We start from the raw sequence: 23,971 nt of genomic DNA, 5'->3' as shown, positions 1-23,971 counted from the left end.
GTCACAGCTTCCTCTGCTGGCTGTTTTGTGAATCTAGTCATTTCTTTTCCTGTTGTCAAAAATGCCTGAAACCAAAACAATTTTTTTTTAGTCAGTTTGAAACAAAATGTTTAGTTTCACCCCAACTCAAAAGCTTTTTGACTTTTTGATTCACCAAAAATGTTCATAACTAATTGTTTTTAGTTCAACCCAAAATGAAATTTCCCCCTCCCCCCCCCATTTTTTTACAATTGCCAGGAAAATAAATCATTATTTGTCCAGCTCTAATCTTGAAGTACAACATGAAGGGCTTTTCAAAACAAATAGAAGCAACATCAAAAATATTGTAATTTATTTAAAAAGATTATCTTGCAGGCGTCAAATGTAGTATATTTCGACAGCTTTCTTATCTCTGGAAGAAATAAAGGTCACTTTTTACATAAAGGGTACATTTATAAATAAAATGTTAATAAATAGTTAATAGATGTGTGTATGTTACATGTGTAGTATGTGGCAGGGCTGGTTGAAGAGGAACATAGGCCAGTGGTTATGTTATTAAGCTGTGATGCTACTATTAATCTCTGCCTTTGATGATCTCTGTTCAATTTCCTTCTTGTCTGTAGACTTTCTCTGTGATCTTTGACATGTCATTGTTTCTTTCTTTGTGCTTGCCCTTGTCTCTAAGATGGAAATTGTAGTACTTCCTTATCTTGCAGGGGTGGTGTGAGACTAAGTATTTTGAAGAGTCTGATGCGTTTAAGTATTCCAAAAGTAGCCCAGTTAAATAAGATGATACTATTTGAAGCACATCACTGGAAGGTGTTATTATGAGCAACCTCTTTGACTCTATAACAATTGATTAAATCATTTATTTAAATGTTTATTAACCATGATTAGCCCTTCATAAACTATTTATAAATGTAACTATGATGGGCTGTATACATCCCACACTAGCAGCAAAAGTGTTAATGAGGGTTCAATCAGCCTACTTGGTGGCACCTGGAGAGTGTTAGGTACAATTTGTTAGCAGACCCAGCTGGGGAGGAGGTCTGTGGGGACAGAGCAGGCACTGGGATCTTCTCTTCTGAAGGGAGCCCTAGCAAGGGGGATCTTGGACAGATGAAACACTGAAAAGCTATAGGAGTGAGTTATGCTTTTGTGGTAGGCCTTTGCAAAAGGCCAAGACCCTAGGGAGGAAGCCCTTGGCATTGGTGCCCTGGAAGAGATGCTGGGGAGAATGTAGAGACAGTGTCTTAGTGGTATATGGGTCTGTTTGGAATTTCTTTAGTTCTGACGGAGCATACAGGACAGAAGTCTAGGAACACTCTGCCCTAAAAGAAGATTGGGACCGAAGAAGAGCCCTGGTGGGGTGGAAGATGTACTGATGACTAGTGACATGTGGAACATTGTTGGTGTGGGGCATTAATACCCCAGAAGGAGTGGACTATAGTGTGACCTGGTGGTAGGGCCAAGTTAAAATGCCAGATCACGAACGTCCTGAGGACAAGAAGAGGCAGGAATACTGCAATACTGGGTTTTGCAGCAAAGGCATGCTCTGGCATGGTGAGTCTGTCACATTAACCTTACTATACAATGTTACCAAAAAGAATGGTTGGGAGAGGAAATGAAAATGTCTGATCTTGTAGTAAGCCTTGGCTTTGTTCTGTCTTTAACTTTTTTTAAATTATAAGTACTTTGGGACAAGGATTGTGCCTTCCTACATGTTTCTATGGCACTTGGAACATCATAGGTGCTCTTGGAAACAAATAATATTTTGGGGGGGCAGTCAGCATTAGTCTGTGCTATTATAGTGGTGTGGGAGCACCATTTTAATTAAGGTTGCTTCATGATATCTGTTTAAAGGTTAACTATCCTAAATCCTCTATAATCAACACATTTAGTCTGATTTCTTTGAAACTTGCTGTGTCTCAAGATGAAGCAGAGTAGGGTTAGTGACCTAAATTTGAAGTCACTTGAGCCACGGGGTTCTGGACATATAAACCCTGGAAAAAAATAGTAATTTAAAAAAAAAAAAAGCTTTTCTGTGTGTGTATGTGTGTTTTGATGACCGCTAGAGATCAAACTATTGATAAACTGCAGGTAAAAACAGTCTCAACCTGGCAAGTTTTACCCAAGGTAGTTTATGACACCCACTAAGAATTTGGGGGACCCAAATTGAGCACAGTATTTAAGAAAGTGTACACTTTTACACTGCGCATGTGCCCATACAGAAAAATAGCTAGAAGGTTTCTGCTCCTGCCACTTTATCTGCTTTAAAGCTCAACTCTTGTATGTGCTCTAAAATCTATTCTAGATGGTTACTCAGATAGGTTTGAATTTCGGTGTGCCCTATGCCTAAGGATAAGATTAGGCAAAAGAAATCACGGATTCCATGACTTCCGGAGACCTTCATGACATTTTCCTCCTCTGCCCCAGGTGGCAGCTAGAGCTGTAAGCTGGGCAGAGGGTCTCTTTGCTTCCAGCTGCTGTTGGCAGCAGCACACATCCCCAGCTGTGGGACCTTGGAGCTCTGGGTTCCCCTACTGCCCATAGCAACTGGGGGCCCCCTGGAGTTCAAAGCTGCTGAGGAATACAGGGGAACCCACAGCTTTCAGTAGCTGCCGGGGGCCCTGCTGCACCGAGGCACATCGGGCAGACCCTGCAGACCAGAGCTGCAGTGGGAGGTGGGGGGACCTCGGAGCTCTGGGTTTCCCTCTTACCACTCTCAGTGGCTGATGGCAGGGGCCTGAAGCTCCCAGCCACAGCAGGCGGTGGGCAGATCCCACAGCCTGGAGCCACTGCAGGTGGACCCTGCAGTTGTCAGCAGCTCTGGGTGGCGGGAGGACCCTGGAGCCTTGAGCCACTAAGGAGGACTACAGAGCTCAAAGCCACTTTGGTTGGAGGGGTACCCGCAGCTCTGAGCTGCAGCAGTCTGTGATTGATGGACCCTCCTCCTCCCGCAGCCAGGCTAGAGCTCTCATCCCACCCCCTCGGGTTTCAGTAATGCCCAGTCAGCCCCCATCTATTATTTATAGTAAAAGTCACAGACAGGACAGGGCTTCCATGAATTTTTGTGTATTGCCCATCACCTGTCCATGATTTTTATTAAAAATAACCATTACACGAATCTTAACCATACATATGAGGAAGCATTAGTGATCCAAATATGGGGTCATTTGACCAAGTGGTTGCCAAGTTACAGCCAGTGGTGTACCAAGGGTCTCCATCCTCCCCTCCCCACACTTACCTGCCACCTCTCCTGCTACAGCCCCGCAGCCTGGCACTGGCTTGGACTGGGCGGCCACACCCCCCCCAGCCTGGGGGTTTGCTGGGCCAGCCCTTCACGATGTGTGGAGGGGGAGGTGCTGAGGGGTGCCCCTCAGAGCCTCCTGCCCCCCCTGCCCATCGTGAAGGGCCAGCCTGGTACTTACCCAGCAGTCCAGCGCCAACTTGGACGGGGTGGCCTCACTGCCCTCTCCCCCGGCCTGGGGGGGGTGTTGGGCTGGCCCTTCATGACATGCAGGGGTGGGGGGAGATGCTGAGGGGCACCCCTCAGAGCCTCCTCTGTCCCCTGCCTCCTGCACTCCTGAAAGACCAGCCTGGCGCCCCCCCAGCAAGCCGGTGCCCGGGGCCTGGCCCACACCTTCAGCCCCCCCTTGGTATGCCACTGGTTACAGCCTCCCAAAAATGGTTTCCTTTTGCTGCTTTGTACTCTTAAACTAAGAAGTACTAGTGACTGAATGAATCACAGACGTCTTGATGGCTGTGAACTCACCCTTCTATTAACATAACTAAGGATAAGTTAATCAGTATACCCTACCTAAAACAAGAGGCATCTTGGACTGAGTGTCTGGAGGCTGCTACAGTTTGAGTTGTGTGTGGCAATTTTATCTGAGAGGTGTCTCTGAGGGGATGTAATTAAGGTCTTGCGGGATGTGAAGGAGATCAAACATGTCAAAGCCTGCGTGGAGGAGTATTAGGGGATGGTGATGGATGGTAGGGGCAGCAAGAGAGGCTGGAGGCTGAAATGAGGGTGGTGTGGCAGCCCTTATATTGTTAGGTCTGACAGGGCACCCCAATCTTGCACCTCAACCTGCTTGCATCCCACAGCTCTGCCAGTGCAACCCAAGCTCCCTATTCTTCAACTACCCTGAACCCCTTGTAGTTCTTCCAGTGGGCTCCAAACTCTTGAATCCCCAGCTCTGCCAGTGTATCCCAAATTTCCTGCACTCCAGCACCATTCCACTGTAATATAATTGTCCTTTGCTTCAGGACCTGCATGGGGGGCAGGGAGGAGTAATGGCAGTAGAAACATTTGTATACCAGGGAGTGAAGACTTGAGAGAGATGTGTTCCTTGCTTGTGAGCGGGTTAGGGGTTTTGGTACAGTACTGGGGGAAAAGGGTAGGTTGGAGGGAGGAAATACATGGAATTGGTCAGGGGCATGGCTGGGGAGGTGTGCCAAAACAGGACTGGTGGGATGCAGTTGGCAGGGGGGAGGGCAGCTGGCTCATTATACTAATTGTGGGACATGATATGTACAACTGCCTAAATGACTACTAGCTCTTACCAATAACATCTTCTCCTGCTCAGAAAACTAGGAATTTCCATGGCAAAAAGCTATGTTAATGCAGAGTTAAGGTTGCTTAGTGGTATGTCGCTCTGTGCAGAACAAAGGATTTGAGCAAAACACAAACTTCTGAAAACTAGGAAATGCACAGTTAAGGTTGCCATGCAGGGGGAAGCATGGACAACTTTTTTGTCCTATTTTTTTTTGTGTGTGTGTGTGTGTGTCCTTTTAATACTGTTGGATGGAATCCTCTGGGTGAGAATGAAGGGTTTGTAAAAGGAGGTGAAGAACTCGTATATTTCAACAATAGTGAGGTTAACAGAGTAAAGGTATGTGTGTTAACAAAGTATATTGGGTCACAGCTGGAAAAGGACAGAGCTCAGGTTGACCGTGCAATCTTAACTGCAAAGGGACAATGTAGCTCTAAGCAAACTTCACACTGTGTTAATATTGTTTTTTGCCATTGAATTTCTAATGGAATAGGTAGCAGCAGAGGGAGTGAGTCTGGCAGATGGGGAATATAATAATTATGAATAATTTTACCTATTTATTGGAACCAGTTTGTATCAGCCCATAGCTGCTCAATGAACAACAGTTCTGGATATGATTATTATTTTAATGAATGCAAGAGATTTTACTGTGACTCTTATTGGGTCAAATGAGTTAAATATTACTTCAAACCTTATGCATCTATTTCATAAAAGTACAGAAATACTATGATGCTATATAAATATCTTAGGGCTCATGAAACTCTTATTCTTTACCACTCATGAAGGAAAACACACCATTCAGCCCTTTTCAGCTGGTTTATGTACTGTTCTCCAATTCTAAAATCATTATCTGCTCTTAGAGACATTTTCAGTATGTTTCAAGTTTCCACAACATCCTCCGGGTAATCAATAGAAACTGCCAGTTTGTTACTAAATTTGCAGTAACAATATAATGAATTTTGAATGAGAAATGACTTTTTAAGTGTTACTGAGGGTTATATTCACACTGTGCAAGGATGCATGTGATAAACACACATCTCCGAGTTTCAGACCTTAACTTCTGCCTCCCCAGGTTCACTGTTTCCATTAGTGTACTTTGTTGCACAGTCTTTGTATGTAACTTCTACTTTCCCAGCTCCCATGCGAGGGAGCAAAGAGGAGGCAAGAATGGCACAAAGGGTGAGTAAACAGATGGAGCAATATGACATATACACTAACACTTCAAATCAAGGCAACATTTATAAGTAGGTAATTAAAAAATCATAAAGAATCAACATGGAATGTGTTGTCCTTTTGAGTTTAAGGTGGGTTAAATGTAGACTGTATTATATACAACAGCATTTTTATATCTATCTTGTGCCCCTTGATATCCAAAGATTTGTGGAAGTCTCTTGAAGTATAGTTTCAGGTGAAATACAGAAAGAGTCAAGTAGGTATCCGAGAAAGTTAATCTTTGAAAAAGCTGATTTATGGGTCCCTTTCCTTGGATGATATTTATTTTAATGCTGGGGTGACCGTATGTCATTTTAAGCCCCTTAAAAGCTTCAACTTTTCCCTGAACTGAAAGGGAAAATGTAAGGTGGATGTGCAGTGTTAATTGTGGCATTTCCTGACTGAGTACTTCAAACTCTTAACTCTTGTAGAAAAAGAGGTGGGTGACCTTAACTCCATATTTCCCAAATGTGTAAACTCAATTTACCCATGTTTACCCTCAATAACACTACTGCTCTTGGCATATATTTTATATAGAATTTCCCAGTTAGTAATGCAATGAAATTGCACTCACCAAGACTATGACCATCTTCTCACTTTGCTCTGATGTAATGATGGGTAAAAGTTCCATTGTTTGCCTAGACCTCACAAAAGCGTCCAACACCTCTACACACCTTCATTTGCTCTTCAAAAGGGGTCTGTCACCATGGTACCTTCTGAGGCCTGTCAGAGAGAGTCTCTCTCCTGTGAGCCATAGATGCTGCAGAAGAACCCTTACTCAGAGGGCTTCAGAGACCAAGCTAATGACTCCTCTGGAGCCTTTGCTTCAGTCCAAACACACTTTCTATACACTTTTCATGGTGTAGTTAAATTAGCCCTGAACATGCAGCACAGCCATCCTTAACTGAAACCTTTTGTAAGGTTAGTAAAAAGTCCTGTGTAAAATGTACCTACGAAGACCACAATTTTTCATAGCCATAACTCCATCTAAGCAATGAGGACAACTTTGATGCCTCACTAAATCTCAACTTTCTACCCTCAGATAGTTCAGCTGTAGATCTATCCAAGGAAAAGGTCACAAGGAATAACTTTATACTGGGAAAAGTCTTCTCTCTCTCCCCCTCCCCCCCAGTCCTACTAAAAAATGGCAGAATCACTTGTGCTCAAATTTTCCAAACCAATTCTGAATTGGTTAAGGGCCCCAAAGATGAAAGATAGAAGCAAGTGAAAATGGGGTATTATTAGAATCAAAATTATCATGAAACTTTCACTAAAACACAATAGCTGCCATTTCCTCACCAGTAATGATACTTTGCATTTCTTATTTATTTAATTAAAGGTTCACTCAAATGGCAGATAAACTGATTAGTCTTTCTGGGTATAAATTTTTCAAAGCACAAATGGCTTGTGAATTTTTTTTCCCCAAAGGAGATTCTGTTGAGTTATTCTCTATATGTTTAACTACCCATGGTAGCATATATCCATTTTTAAAAGGTTGCAATTAAAAGAATAAAATAACATTCATCCTATTTTGTTGTTTATTTATATTAGTTGCACCTAAAAGCTCAAAGCAGGATAGAGGCTCTGTTGACACTGTACAAAGACCTAGTAGGATAATCTCTGCCCCCAGAGATTATTACAATCTAATAAACAGGCAAAGGTGGGAGGGGGAAACAGAGTCTCAAATAGGTGAAGTGACTTACTCAAGATCACATAGAAGAGCCAAGATTAGAATGTGAGTCTCCTGACTCTTAGGCCAGTGTTCTGTCCACTAGGCAACATCGTCTCCTTGCAGATGAGTGTATTTTAATCTGTTAAAAAACAATTCCTGATATACGAGTACCTCAGGGGAGAAGAGAATGTAGTAAGTACTTTATCTCATTGGCTTAAAAGGGAAATGGTAGCTCCTTGATGGCATGCTGAAATGTCAAGTATTTGATTTACACCATCTCTTTTGCAAACGTATTGAATCATTGCGAAAATATAATAAACCTCATGTAAGTGCAAAGCTGCAGTGGCTGATTACCTGATTCAGTATGCTGTAGTCCCTTTAATGAGGAAGTGTGCTTATCAGTCAAGCAACAACGTTTACCAGTTCATAGCTCTACATAGCTCTTTGGAGCTCTACTGGCTTTTAAGAGTCATATCATGAAAGAGAGCCTCTGATTTTCATTGGGACGCAGTCTTGAAAGATGCTCTATTATTATTAGGGAGCTACAGGTTTCCTGTTGTTGGCTCCCAATATATGAGCCAGTGAAATTGAGCAAGATTTAAATACTTACCATGAAAATTCAGAGGCTTCCAAAATTATTTAAAGTCAACGAACTTTTCATTATAGCAAGAATCTACTCGGCTATGTCACTTCTATGGAGAGACTATGGTCTGCTCTGCTGTGTCTTAAGGATACAGACATGCTTTGGACATGGGCAGAAATAGTTTTTATTTTTATATTAAGAAGCATGGACCAGGAACTGGAATATCTCACGGTATGGATCCAGAGTATGTTATAGCTGAATATATGGATGTCCTAATTAAAGGCTGCAGTGTTAAGGGAGACCTTAACTTTTCCTTATTTATAAGGAGAACTAGCCCTACTTCATCCTCTCTGGAATTACAAAGTGTATCAATGAGATATTTTGGTGCTACCTAGTACTTTCTTGGTGTTCGTGAACTTGTTCCCTTGATATGGGCAAACTCGGGCAGTTTTGGTATTTGCAAAACCAAAATTAGGAATTTAGGACCTGTCTTGCTTATTTGAAGGATAAAAGATGAAGGGATTTAGACAACAGTTTCTAGCCCAAACCTAGTATGTACAAAACAGTGAGTGTGAACACTTTGGAATTATAAAGGCAGGCACTCAGGGAGTCCTTGTACATGTAGTAGTCAACATTCAAATGTAGACAGGGAGAGATAATATGGAAGGGTATGTGTGTAATTTGTATACAGGCAAGTAGGAAAAAATTCATTCACTTCTTTCTGAAATGGAATTGCCTCTTTTCATTCCTGCATAGTGGTATCCAGAATTAGTGCCAACATATCACTTCATTCCAAAAATAGACATGCAATAGGCCACATTCGATCATATCGAGCCCATGATCTCTATACTATAATTTTTAGTAAGCTTTGTCCAGTATAGCTCTAAACATCTCAAGCAAAGTGAAAGAGCTTCTTCCACCACTTTCTTTGAACCGTTCACTAACCTAACACTTCTGACTGTCAAGAACTATTTCATTGTATCCAGCCTAATTTAAGCTTGTTACTGCTAATTATTCCTCTGCCCAAATATTATCCTAAGTGAATCACTTCCATCTACAGTGTTTGCCTTTAGACTATCCTCTTGCTTCATAGCCTATAGACTATTCTGGGAAGTGTCTCTCCTGTTGAAGCTGTTCCCCTGTGTATAAAATTTCTTGAATGGTCATTGGACCAGACAGTGAAAGAGAATAGTCAGGTCACTCACCTTGGGCAGGGTAAGATGCAAGTTCCTACCTGAGTGAATATTTAAGTATTTATACAAAGTGGAACAGCTTCAACCCACCTCAGGCTAGCCTATAATGTGGAGTTAGGACATTCACCTGGAATGGGAATGAGCAGAATTCAATTCCTTGTTCCATAGTGGGGATTTGAATCTGGGTCTCCCACATCCTGGAGGAGTGCCTCAACCTGTAAGCTAAAAGCATTAAGGTGAGCGCTTCAGCAAGTGTCAGCCACTGTTCTCCCCCCCGCAACCCCCAATATTTTTTTTGGCTGAAACTATTTGGCAAATTTGGCAAACTGCGTTTTTTCTGGTGAATAACTTTGTCGAAAAATACCCAGGTTTAGTACCCAGAATTTAATACCATATTCCATGTGTGGCCTCCCTGAACCATGTGTACAAACATGTGGGAGACTTTGACTTTCGGATTCTGCGATGAGGTATCTCTGCATTCACAGTTATTTCATAATGAAATGCCTTGCTGCTTTAGCATACTGCAAACTTCTCATTTGCCATCCTCCGTCACTTCTGTGGTAGGTCTCTTTCAGCTTTGTTTTCCCAGTGTCTCTTGCCCATTGAATTTGATCTGAAACACAGATATATAATCTCATTTTGTTTCCTGCCCACGGTTCTCCTCTCAAGGTCCCTATATGTTATGTTCCTGTCCTTACTGGTGTGTACTGTACTTCCCTATTTAGTATTATGTGCAAATTTCATTAACATTAATGAAGAGGTTTATAATGTTGTTTTTACTAGTTTTATTGTAATTGCATTTTAAAATGTAATTTTCTTGCCCAAATGCTGTGACATCAAATTATAAAGATAGCTGGAGGCAAGAAACTGTACAGGGAGTATGATTATGAATGGTGACTTCCCCAACGTTTAGTTAGGATGGCTGATGTGCATCAGAGCCCCTGAGTCAAATTTCAGCAGAGACTGATTCTTCACTATGTGAACTGGCATCAATTACACATTATGTTGTTCAGGATAATTTATCCTAAGATCAGAGTCAGATCTCAGTCAGTGGAGTTACTGAGGACTTACACCATGTCACTGAGATCACAATCTACCCCTACATATAAACAGGAAAAACTTCACATTTTAAGAAGGCTGTTTTGACTTTATGTTGAACTGATTGTTCCTAGTACTTATATAGTGTCATCCATCCACGGATCTCAAAGTACTTTATATCCCACAACTGATCAGTAACCTCATTCCTAATCAAGCCTTGTAAGCGTATGCAAAGCTCAGAGACAGAAGTGTTAACCACTGTACTGAACTGAGATGCTGCAAAAGGACAACACCACACGCAGAATTGTAACCCACATCTCCTCCAGCTCTCATTTGCTTTTTGGTCCTTTTGCCTCTTCCCTTGTATTTGCCCACTGCACCCAGATGGCAACATACAAGACACTTTGAAAAGACATCTTGGTCTATGCCCCTTGCCTGATCCTAAGAGAGAGATGGTTTCTGGAATCCACATCCATCTTTCCGCAGCTCTTCTTGGAAGATATATGGTTGTCTGCTCCATGATGATATCTACATGAAATTGCTCAGACAACAGTAATTTTAATACAATGGAGATTTATTAAAGACAGAGAAAATGGAATTAATGTGAAAGAAACAGCATGATTGTCTCCAGATTTACATTTCTCATAAATAAAATTAGAGAAAGCATCCTCAGTTTAGTTGTAGGAAGAGTGGGGGGAGGAAATATTGTACCAGTCAGCCAAAATCCAACTTTATCTCTGGCCCACAGAAAAATTGTTGGATTAAAATAATCCAGGAAATTGAAAAAAAATATTGGGTTTGATCTGATTTGCCCATTTCTATTGAAAGCTACTATATAAAACCCAATTATTCTGTTCTAAAAGAAGTCAAGACAAACAGGAGCATACTTCAAATTAGGAAAGCGTTGATAGTGTCCAGATTCTGTAAGTCATAAACTGATAGCTCTAACTATACTGTATGTCAATGAAAAATAATACAAAAAGATAGAATGGGTTTCATGTGTTAATAAAAAAAAATCTAATCTAAGGACACTCATGATGGATTATACACTTTGAGAAGCACTTTGAAAGACCTTGTCATCTCCCATCAAGCCACTGATGGTATTATGTGAAATGCAATCAATAATGCCATTTCAGTGGAATTCCAATCCAAATATAATAATAAAATGGGGGTGGGGGAGGTAAACCACTTCAATTAATCCACTGGCTAGATTTTTAAAATGCAACCTGAATTGACCTATGATGCAGATTTTTCAATCCTGTTGATGAAAATTCAGGCTAGTAAGTTCATCTCAGGTAAACTGAACTGTTGCAAATTTTAAAGATTTCCTTTTTTTTTTTTTTTTTTCCCCTTTCAGTAGAAGAGCTGACATGAAATATGTTTTAACCCACAGGAATATAAAAGGATGTAGAAGATATGATGCAGGTTTTGAGACAGTGTAGTGTGAATTTGGCATCAGGGCAGTACTGCAAGATTCTCTCTAATATAGAATTGTTCTGGTATCCAAACCCTGGACAGTAACTCACTAGCTTGTGAGAAGAGTAGGTATTTCACTCATTCACTCTGTAAAAATGCAGATCAGGTACAGAACTTGCACACACTTTGTTCAAGGTCTCTATCTTTTTCTCCTCCATCTATCAGTGTCATGCTTTTTTCCCCACTGCAGCTGATGTGCTATGCACTGATATACCTTGGCACAACAGAATTTGATGGAACTTGTTAGCAGATAGGAAAAACTGCACACATCTCAGATGTCTTGTAAACTGTCCTCCAAAACAACTGGAAGCAGATTCACAATCATGTGTAATACAAATTTGCAATTATGTGCACTTCTTAGAACTGCTGCCCAAAATCTCTGAGTGTAAATGTGCTGATAATAGAGAGGTGCCTGATATGAGGAGAAAATATGGCCCATTGCCAAGTCTTCTCTGCACGGAAAAGGAATGTCATTGACAAGTCAAGCTTCCCTATAATTGACAGTGGGGCGCAATGATAGGACAACAGGCATCTCTAGATGACCAGGTATAGGAGCAGTCCCTCTCAATTGACCTTCAATCCTTGGCACCTCTGAAATTGCCAACCAGGATGCCAGTTATGAATGTTCCTTTTGAACTGAATACATTTGTCTGCTAGGAACTGGTCTAAGATTGCCCATTGATCTTTCACAGCTCACCAAACAGTCATTAGACTGTCAACATTTCAGGCACTGACTAACTTGAACTGGATTTAAAGGGATGACCCTGCTGGCTAGACTTCTTAGCTTGTTTCCACCATCCACCTATGGAGATTTCTCTAATTGTAATTTACACTTAAATATATAATAATCAGCTATTAGTAAAAGTGTCTCACCCATCAGATAAGTATTGGTCCATAGATGGACAGAAAAGTCAGTATTCCTGAGTCTGTATTCACATCCAGTGGCATGATCCTCTCATTAATAAATGCTGGAGGGGTATATGCACCAAGAACAGATTTCTTGACAGCAAGAAAGATTAGTGATATTCTCACCTGGAACAAATCATCAAGAATGTCTCCATAAGGAACAGATTTCCCGGTGATTTCAATGCTCGTGTCAGTAAGGACTGGGAGATTTGGGGACACATCATTGGCCAACAAGGCACACATAGCCTTAACAGAAATGGCCAGTGTCCATGAGCTGTGTACCTCCTGTGAGCTGGTATTCTCAAATACCTATTTTGCTGGCAGCGGGTCATATGGAGGCACCCTGCTCCAGACACTGGCATCAGCCTGATCTTGTCCTGATCCATCTCAGAAACATTCACTATGTACTGAATGTTCAACCAATACATAGCACTGATTGCAACACTGACCATGCCCTTGTCAGGGCCAAGCTCCAATTACATCTTAAAAAGATCCATCATGCAAAGTGAAAAGGCAAATTTCGTCTCAATATTATTAGCATGACTCTGACACTTGTGCAAAGTTTCAACGTGTGTTTGAATGCGTTTCTGAAAATGATCAACTTGATTCCCCTGATTCCGACACATTGTGGGACAATTTTAAGAATAAGACAGTGGCTACTGCCAAGGATGTCTTTGGAACAACAACAAAAAAACCCTAACCTGACTGGATTACAGCATCTGAACATCTGCTGCTCCCACACACACAAAAGAAAAAGGAAACTCAACTAATTTTACTTCAACAATAAACTAAGTCCAGAACTCTGAAGTTCAAAGAGGCTAAGTCTGCAGTCCAGAAAGCCCCTGGAGAATATGCCCAGTAGTACTGGCAAGACCTGTGCAAGAAAATTCAGACCTGCTTTGAAAAAGGTGCCCTTCCTGGTACCTATGATGGAATCAAAGAGGCACTTGGTCCAATCTGTAAAAGGACTGCAAACCTGAAAGTGAAAGATGGTACCCTCCTGACTGACAGGCAAGAACAACTTGACCAATGGACTGACCATTACAAAGAACTCTACTCAGAGGTGCCATTATCTGTGATACTGCCTTAGCTGCCATTCCCAGCTTCCAACGAGGAGTTGGACCAAATAACAACTCAAAGAAGTAGAGAAAGCTATCAAAGAGATACCTCCAGAGCTCTTAAGGCAGGAGGAAGAAAGCTTGCGAGTGACATCCATGCGCATCTCTGTGCCTGCTGGGAAGAAAGTCTCATCCCCTAGGATCTGAAAGATGCAAACATAATTATCCAAAAATAAAGAGGACCAAGCAGACTGCAACAACTACCGAAAGATCTCTGCACAGTGTGTTTGGCCAGGTGCTTTCAAGGGTCCTGCTGAAACAACTCCAAGTCCTTGCTGAGAGAGTTTATCCTGAGAGCCAGTGCAGGTTCAGGGCTGTACACTCCATGACTGACATCCTTCACAATCCGTTTGTTCAAAAGAAAAGAGCCATGAACACCAGGGACCTCACTATGTAGCATTCATTGACCTACAAAAGTCCTTCGACAAGGTTAGCAGGAATGGCATATACAAGATCTTGTCGAAAATTAGCTGTCTGCAAAAAGTGGTCTCCCTGTATAAGGAGTTCCATGAGGCAACTTTCAAGTTTGAAAATGAAACATTGTCTGAGTTTAGCATTGATACTGGCATGAAGCAAGGCAGTGTCTTAGCACCTACTGACTTTGGCATCTTCTCTATTCTTAAGTATGCTTTTGGAAACAATCAATCTGGCGTACTAATTTAATTGAGGATTGACGGCAGCTTGTTTTAACATCAAGCGATTTCAGAGCAAAAGGTGTGTCACCAAGCTCATGATTCGGGATTTCCTCTTCACAGAAGATGCTGCATTCATCACTAATTCACCTGATGATTTGCAGATCATGATGAATAAGTTCTCCTGATGCAGGTTTGAAGTTCAGCATGGTAACCAGCATTAAGAAAACAGTAGTTATGTCACAGGGCACTAACATCCTACCCAAAGTCTACACAATAATGAAGCTTTGGAAAACATGGATCACTTCTGCTATCTTGACTCAACTTTAACTGGCTCACTTAGCCTTGATAAAGGACTTGATGCAAGAATCAGCAAATCCTAAAGCAAACTTACCTCACTTGTCTGAAACAACAAGCTGCTAACCCTGAATAAAAGGTCTCTGTTTATCAGGCTTGTGTCCTCAGTACCCTCCTTTTACAGCTGTGAAAGCTCGGTCATGTACTCCAAGCAGGGGCAGCGATTTAACAGCTTCCACCTTCCCTATTTCAGAAAAATCCTTGGAGTCACTTAGGACCAATAGATCACTAACAACGAGATCCTTGAGAGAACTGGCCTACACTCTATGCAGAATATGCTAGGTGCTCACTGACTTTGCTTGCTGGGACATGTGGAGTGCATGCCTCAAGCTCATTTGCCAAAGGTTGTGCTCTATGGCCAACTCAAGAAGTACATGCAACACAAAGAAAGGCCAAAGCTCTGATACAGTGACAAGATCAAGCAGGAGCTGAATAAATTCAGTATTCCAACTGACAACGGGGAAAGCCCAGCCTAAACCACTCATTCTGGAGAAGCCAGGTTAAGGCTGGTACAATCAGCATAGAGAGCAATCAGAGAGAGACTGGTAGGTGAGCTAGGAAGTAGAGTGTGCTCCTACATCCATCTGGTGAGTGGACTTGTAGCCACTGTGGGAAAGTCTGCCACTTGTGCATTGGGCTCTTCTCCCACACTACTGCCAAGTACTATTGACTAACTTCATCATGGTTTCTTTCATCTGTCAAGATCTTAGATGTCCATGTCACCCATCAAGAATGTCTCACAAAGGGCCTTGAATATTGTATATTCATGGGTTTTTTTTAATAATGGTTGAATTCAACTAATATTAATAACCTTCGACTTGCTTTCTCAATGGAACAGTCCCATTACTTCAGAAAGACTACTCCTTGGGAGTAAGAAAAGCAATAATGGTGGTATATGTTGCTTTTCATCTTTCTATTACCAGTCAGTGAGGTACAAAGTGCATTTCAGTTTGCAACATAAAAGTCAGAGTATAAATCTTACAGTAGGAGTTGCATGATGTTTTTATTTCTGCAAACAAAATAAATCAGTGACCCCATAATTGGGGGGAGAGAGGGAATGGTTCCAATCCAAAGCTCATAGAAAGTCTTTTTGCTTATTGCAATGGCTTTTGGAACAGGCCCAATAATTCTTCATCAGTGATCTGTTTTTTCCAGGTTTTTATATTGTTGCCCATCATGGTAGAAGCTGAGCACCTGAATATTTTCCACCCATATCAGAAAGATCTCTTCAGTTTAGACAGTAGGAAGATGTGGTAGCTGCAGACATTCCCGTCTCATTCTGCTTTTGTACAACTTTCTATAGGAATTAGGAGCTAGTCTCCTGAAAATGAACAAGCATCTTTTAAATATGAAATGATTACTGAGGGCTAATTGAAGCAACGGACTCTTGGAAAGAATTATGTATTCTCCCTTTAGATAGAAACCAAAATTCTAAATAATTCAAGACAAGAAAGAGCAAAATAAAATGAAATGCAATTAGGTGTTAGAATTAATGATGGCTCCAAGTTATTTCTTATATAATCTCCTTAAATGATTTGAGGCACTTTGAGCTCCTGCTTTATCTTAAATGAAATTAAAGATAATTTTGTAAAAGGTTGTCCAAGCTCCTCCTAGGATCAGCTCTTTATCATTAACCTGTCTGATGTCACCCATAAATTCTGAGCCAGCATTTTAACTAACAGATGGAGCACAGGAAAAGACCTGGTATTCTTTACACATTGATTCCCTATAACGCATAATAAATAGAGCCTGTTGCAGTGATTTGGGTTCCTGTTGGGTCAGAAGGCCTTTTGGATAATGTCTGAGTTGAAGAAACTGTGGTTACCATTGAATGTTGGAGTATATAGGGAGCCACTGGTAGGCTAGGTATCCTATTGAATGTGGGTCTATTGTGTTGGTCCCTGAGGTGAAGTTCTGTTTGGGGTCCGAAAATATCACTCTTGTGTTTATGTCCCACTGCTCAGAGTTTGTCTCTGAAACTTGCCCTTCCTAGAATCCCATTGGCATGTTGTAAATGTTCATTGACCAATGCTATGATGATATTCCCAAAAATACCACCTTCTGGAGGAATTGCCTTACAATACAACTATTTACTTCCCTCATTGGGGTCAAATAGGCCCCAACAGGAACACCACCAGTCACTATAAGGTATTTTTTTGTTGGATCATTTCCAGTCGTTAGGTTTCATTTCAGTCCCTGATGATTAAGACAAACTCCTTTCTAACTCCTATTCCTATGTTAGAAAAGTCAACACAAAGGTACATAATTTAATTTTGGAAATAGGCTGACTTCCTTCCCTCTCCATAACTCAGATTTGTCCTACATATCAATATGTTTTTATACAACACTACCAGTCCACTCGGAATTGGTATTCAAAATGATTAAACAGAGTTATGATTGCTGAAAAGTTTGTCTGTCTTGTACATCTGAAGCTGCTGATGTTCCAGTCAACCCTATCCAGCCTGATACCTAACCCAAGCAAAGGACCATGATAAAGCTGTTTTTCTGTGACCAAGCACTACAGTTAAATAAATAGCATACAGAGGAAATGCTACTTTCAAAAGACAGGTATTAGAGCTGATTGAGCCACCATGACATAGTGAAAAAATGCATCCCCACAGAAAAAATCCCCACAGAAGATAAAAATAAATGAGGAATGTGTCAGTCACTAAAGCGTTAATCTTCAGAAGGCAAGTGTTTCTACAAGCAGCTAACAGTATTGTATATTCAATGTGCAAACAGCTAATTACTATAATTTTCTGTTTCACTGAAGAATATTGGTAGGTGGGGTTCCTGTGAAATCGGGAATCTTCCTCTTTATCTTCCATGTGAAGTTTCAGCTGGACTGTGACTTAATTTGTATTGCTAACAAAATCAGCTGTTGTTTTGGTCATTTCCTTCTAGATTCTTAAATAGCATTGCTCCAAATACAGCAAAGCTTTCAGTACAGCTTGTTTCTTTTTTGCCCTTTTTCTTCTGGTTGATTAAGTGCAATCAGTACTACCCAAAAATTAAAAGCAAAACTCTCTTTAGTGGTATTCAGCGGTTAATAAAAACTTTTATATCTGCACTTGATCTCTCCTGGGGAAAAAGATGAAGTGCTAAAAAATTTTTAAAGTGATTTTTTTCATTCCTCCACTCTTTTTTGATTCTACTGCTTCAAATACCTTAAAGAAGACTTCCAGAAGCACTGATCACTTAATCTCTGAAATTCAGGCCTCCTTAAGGTATTCCAATTTACACACCCAAAATGGAGGAAAGGAAAATCACTGGTTACATTAAAAAACTTAGCTCAAGGATTCCAATTACATATTGTGTGTTCTGTGTATCTTTCTACTGACAACAATAGAAACTAACATTTTTCATTATGATTTTGAGCCCCTATGAATTACTGTAGTATAATGGATCAGGGACCCATTGTACTAGGCAAAAAGATGGTCCCTGCCCCAAACAACTTACAATCTAATTGTAAGACAAGACAAGTTGTGCTGCTGCTGTCCATTTATTGTATCAAAGTGGCAGTGAGACCATACAGGTGGTCAGCATGAAAAGTCATGGTCACAACACACCTAACTGTCTATCCTTTGCTGGGTTGGATGGTTTTTCTAGTCCTCACAGCAAAGGAGAGTTTTAAGAAGGATTTGAAGAAGGAAAATAAGGTAGCTTTGCAGGTATTTACAAGGAGCTCCTGTCATGCATGGGAGAAAGCGCAAAGGTGCATGTTTGAAATTTTAATTAATGGCCAACAAAGACTGGCATCACTGGCCCAACAAAGGCGCACGTACATCACCACAACACTGTATGAGGGTGTCAGTATACCATACTCCACAGTGCATTAGGGCAAGGAGAGGCAATAGAGGCCTTAAAAGTAAAGGTGAGAAGGCTGTATTTGATGGAATGAAGATGGGTGAGCCAGCAGAGGAAAGCAAAGAGCAGCGAAGTGCTCACATTATGTTCATTATGCTGATTAAACTCAGTTTTGCATCTTGTTTAATCAAAATGAATAGAGACTTGGATAAAAGTGAGCTGGCTATAGCTCTATTAGGACAAGGAAGGTGAAGGTAGGTTGGAGGAACCATCTAGGTCAGTGGTTCTCAACCATGGGTGCATGTACCCCTGGGGGTACGCAGAGGTCTTCCAGGGGGTACATCAACTCAGCTAGGTATCTGCCTATTTTTACACTTGGCTACAAAACAAGCACTAGCAAAGTTAGTACAAAACTAAAATTTCGTACAGACAATGACTTGTTTATACTGCTATATGTACTGTACACAGAAATGTAAGTACAAATTTACATTACATTTGATTTATAACCGTTTGGTAAAAATGAGAAAAAGCAATTTTTCAGTACTAGTGTGCTGTGACACTTTTGTATTTTTGTCTGATTTTTTTAAGGAAGTCATTTTTAAGTGAGGTGCAACTTGGGTGTATGCAAGACAAATCAGACTCCTGAAAGGGGTACGGTAGTCTGGCAAGGTTGAGAGCCACTGATCTAGGTGAGTGGGAGGGTATGATATCCATTGAAGCAATAGCTACTGAGATGTGCAATCTGTGGAGTCCTTTTTATACTCATAACAAGGGATGCTTTTTTTTTTCCTTCTGTGTCTGGCTAGTTGTGATCATTCTTCTCAGATGAAGGCCTAGTCATAATTACTTCCATGCCTTTGTAACCTCATGATTTGCACTGCTAATTTCAGCTTGGAGTCTACCCTTGAAGACAACCCAGGAACCTCAGCTTCTTCAGATAAACCAACCTATTTAGTAGTATCAAATGACCAAATCAAGTGACCAAATATTAGTATTTATTAGTATTCCACCCAGAGAACATACAACATATGGGACCCATGGACTACATTGACTTTCAGTTTTTGTTTTTGGGCGTGTAATTCAATTTGTTGGTCTTACTCTGTGAAGCCCTAAATGGTTTGCACCCTGGCTGCTCAGGAGATCTCTTCTCTTCCTACTCAACATCTTAACTGTTGAGAATCAACTGGGAGGTTTTTGCTAATAAAACACTGATTGAAACTCTGAAGTTAGAAACCTCTCACCTGTGATGTTCCCCTTCCCATCCCCACCTGTCCCAAATTGTTTTAGTTCAACTATTAGTTTAACTTTCATAGCTCTGCAAAGCTCATTCATTTATCAAACAAAACATAAAAGTAATTTTTAAGTCACATGGATTTAAAAAAAGGTCCTTTTTTGTTGCTACACAATTTACAGTTAACCCATGGAACTTGCTGCCACAGGATATTAAGGTATTATAGGTTGATACATTTTAAAAAAAATAGACATTTATAGAAATAAGAGTGATAGCTACAGTTACCTTTTTCTAAGAATAAATTTGTAAGGGGCTCTGAACCCTTAGGTTTCAGAGCATAAAATGATAATCGGCTGTGGTTGGGAAGAAATCTCCCTGGCCACTAATGTATAACATTACACAATAAAGGGCACTATGGTGTCTTTATCTCTACCTCTAAGGAGGGAGGAAATGGCCACTGTCTGAAACCTCCTCCCACCTAACTCTGGAACTCAAACATTCCAGGGAATGTTTGTTTTGTTTTTAAACAGGAACTCAATGTTAGATGAATTCAACCCATACATGGGATTTTAAGGTTTCTGGACTTCTCCCTCTTAAGCAAAGAAAAAAAATATATTTTTAGATGTATAAATGCAGCTGAATATGCACTTTTGTATATACAGGATGTTGGAAAGGTTTTTAAAAGTGCTTCATGTTAGCTGGAGGCATTTCACATTGAATTCAGGGGGAGCAGAGTGTGGTTCACACTGTGTGCTTTCAGAAATCCTACCTGTAGTGGAATTGTGAATAAAACTGTAGTGAATTTTTTTGTTTAAGCAACCACTAAAAATCAGTAAATCCATTTCTGTTGTTGTTCAATCTGAGCCTTGATAAATTCCCTCCCTTCTATAGGAGACTTTTGGTAGAAGAGGAGGTACTAGTGGAGCTTAAGGAGTCAGATCCAGATTCTGGAAGGATGATAGCCCCAGATGAGAATGTGGGAAACAAGTCAGCTTCATCACCTTCTGAAGATGCAGTGGCCTTCATGAGTTAGCGGATCATAGGGCGAACACATCGGATATTCCCTCAGTTTCAACTGAGGAATCATCTCATCCCATTTTTTGATGTTCTGGGAGCAGTTACTAGACAAAGGGTTACACTTCCATTATTGGAAGGATTGTGCCAACCAGCAAAGGCAGTCTGAAACAATCCTTCTTCTCAATGTTATCAAAAAGGTAGATAAATTGTACCCGTTTCTTCAGGAAAGTATGGCCATATTTCACACCCCCCATCTTCAAATTCATTAGTAGTAGAAAAGGCTTTACAGGGGTCAAAAGGTGATCCATTACGGTCTACTCCATCTGACAGGGAAGGGAAGAGACTAGATGACATTCGGGAGGAAAATATTTTCTTTCACTGTAGTCATATGTATTTCAAACTATGAGGTAGTCATGGCAAGGTATCTGTAGGACTGTTGGGGAAAGATGTTATTTCTATATACACGGCTGGAGGGGATTAGCAAATGCTCTGGTCATGGAAGGACAGAATTTTGCCAAACACCAGCTGAGAGCAGCATTTGACTGTGTGATCAGTAGATTTATCTCATGTGGCAAAAATGAGCATTGAGGCTCTTCTCTTTGATGAGGAAGGTTTATTTAGTGCAGGGGTTCTCAAACTTCTTTCTGAGCCCCCACCACCAACATGCTATAAAAACTCCCTGGCCTCCCTCTGCTACAATTGTTTTTATGCATATAAAAAACCAGGGCTGACATTACGGCAATTGCAAGAAGGAAAGTTGTCCAGAGTCCCTCACCACAGGGGCCCAGCAGAACTAAGTTGTTCAGGCTTCAGCTTCAGCCCCAGGTGGCAGGGCTCAGGGCCCCAGGGTTCAACCTCATTTGGTGGGGCTTCAGATTTCTGCCCTGGGCTCCCAGTGAATCTAACACTGGTTCTGCTTGACGGATCCCCTGAAACCTTCTTGTAGTCCCTGCAGGCATCCTGGTCGAGAACTACTAATTTAGTGTATAAGTGGATGGAATGTTAGACAAAATGAAAACGGTGAGATCTACAGGTTTCTTAATATGATTTCACGATCATCTACAGCTCCTCCTCAACCTCAGTATCAAATTTCTCAGTATCAACACAGAAAAGTTTTAAGCCCCATAATAATAAAGAGAAGAGTTCTACACCTTCATCATCTGGGCACCATCTAAGGTCTCAGATTTGACATAAGCATTGGGAGTTCTGAACTAGGCCAACTGGACATCGATTATCCACCCTTTGAGGACAGTTTGCCCCATTTTTATCACAAATGGGAATTAATAACATCAGCTAGATGGGTCTTACAAGTGATTGGGATACACAATCCAAGTCAAATCTCTACAACAATTCATCTCTCTTTTCCCTGGCCAGGAATCAAGCTTACCTCAATTCATTATGAGTGGAAGTTCAATTGTTAATAAGTTTGGGTGTGATAGAAGTGGTTCCACTAGATCAAAGAGGGAGATATTTTTACCCCCTTATTTTATAATTAAAAAAAAAATGGGGGCGGTTGTCCTATATTAATTTTCTTAAATCCAAACACCTGTGTAAAGAAATATCTTTTCTACATGTTATCTCTAATTTCTATAAAGCCTTTTCTTCCCTTCAAGATTGGTTTGTAGTTCTAGATTTAAAAGACCTATATTTCAATATCTCCATAAAACCTTGTTATCGGGGATACCTGAGTTTTGTGGTGGGGCAGGGATGTTTTCAATACAAGGTACTTTCGGGTGGTCTATAGCACCAGGGTTTTTATGACATTTCTATCACTAGTAGCAGAATACCTGAGAAGACAGGGAACTTTTGTATATCCCTACTTGGACAACTGGTTAAGAACAGCATTATCCAGGAAGGCCATTCTATTGCATACAAAACAAATAAGTTTTTTTCTTTTTGCTAGGCTGGGATTACAAATACCCTGGGAGAAATCAGTCTTGAATCCTAACTCAGAGGATCCTGTTTGTGGGGATAACACTATATATGACTATGGCAAAAGCTTTTCTTCCAGAGGAAAGGTTTATAAAGTAAAAAATGTCCATAAACCTCCTTTCTCAATCCCCCCAGCAAGCAATATTTGTTTTTCTGCAGCTGCTATGTCTCTTGTCTTCAATCACATCAGTGACACCATACACTCATCTTCAGATGAGACCTTCAGTACTGGTTGGCAATAAATTACAGACCAAGTTTAGATAGTAGGCATCAGAAAAATTGTGTTCTTTCTCACCACTGATCTGGTGGACAAATGCACAAAATGTAATGAAGGATATACCATTCAGTTCCCCTTCCCCATCAGTGATACTTGTCATTGATGCATCTATACTGCTTGAGGGGCCCATTTAAATAACAAGCTGTTAGTCAGAGCTCATTGGTCACGAAAAGAAAAGAATCTTCACATAAATATATTAGAGCTGAGAGCAATCAGATTGGCCTTACAGGCATTTTTACCTGAGGTCTAACACAAGGTAGTTCAGGTAGTAACAGACAATATGATATTTGTATTATCCAAACAAACAAGGAAGGCTCATTATCTATAGTTACACATGGAGGCTAAAAGCCTTTGGAGCTGGTGTATAGATCACAATGTTCATCCAATAGCAATCATGTAGCAGGGGAGCAAAACATCCTTGCAGACTCTCTAAGAAGCTCAAAATGTCTGATGCACAAGAGGTCTTTGAAGGATGAAGTAACACACTTCAATTTATGGGGGACTCCAGTAATAGATTTTGCAAAATATGCTAGAATGTTTCCTCAAGAGCCAGCAAAGTCAGGGGGATCAATATCAGATGCCTTTCTAATTCATTGGGGTCAGGGCTTAATGTAACCATTTCCCCCAATTCCCCTTATGCAAAAATTCATAAACAAGATAAGACTGGACAAGGCCAGGTTTCTCTTAATAGCACCAGCCTGGTACAGACAACAATTGTATCTGGACTTGGGTCCTGTGTTGAGTGGGCAAATGGAGCCTCTACCTCTGGTACCAGACTTGTCTCAGCAGCACAGGATGATTTGTCATTCAGACCTTCAGTCTCATCATTTAACTGCATGGGAGATAGGACTCCAAGGCTGTTAGAAAACAGTTGCTCATTGGAAGTGCAGAATGCACTGTTGCATTCTAGGAAGGAATTCATAAAGTGATGTTACAGTTATTCAAAATATAAATAATTTCCATTTATTTTTATGCATGATAT

General features: G+C 40.7%; 1 long non-coding RNA gene across 1 annotated transcript; it reads left to right on the top strand.

Moving 5' to 3' along the window:
- Positions 1-1,091: 1,091 nt before the first annotated feature.
- LOC137142477 (uncharacterized) lies at positions 1,092-22,585 on the top strand. The gene is made up of 2 exons (XR_010916941.1): positions 1,092-1,542; positions 20,655-22,585. It is a non-coding gene; the product is annotated as an uncharacterized lncRNA (long non-coding RNA).
- Positions 22,586-23,971: the final 1,386 nt, after the last annotated feature.

Source organism: Emydura macquarii, unplaced genomic scaffold, assembly GCF_026122565.2.
Source record: "Emydura macquarii macquarii isolate MOO-44397 ecotype Brisbane River unplaced genomic scaffold, CSIRO-AGI_Emac_v2 contig_374, whole genome shotgun sequence".
Lineage (NCBI taxonomy): Eukaryota > Metazoa > Chordata > Testudines > Chelidae > Emydura > Emydura macquarii.
Note: the sequence above shows the minus strand (reverse complement) of the source record. Positions and strands in the feature narration are given on the sequence as shown.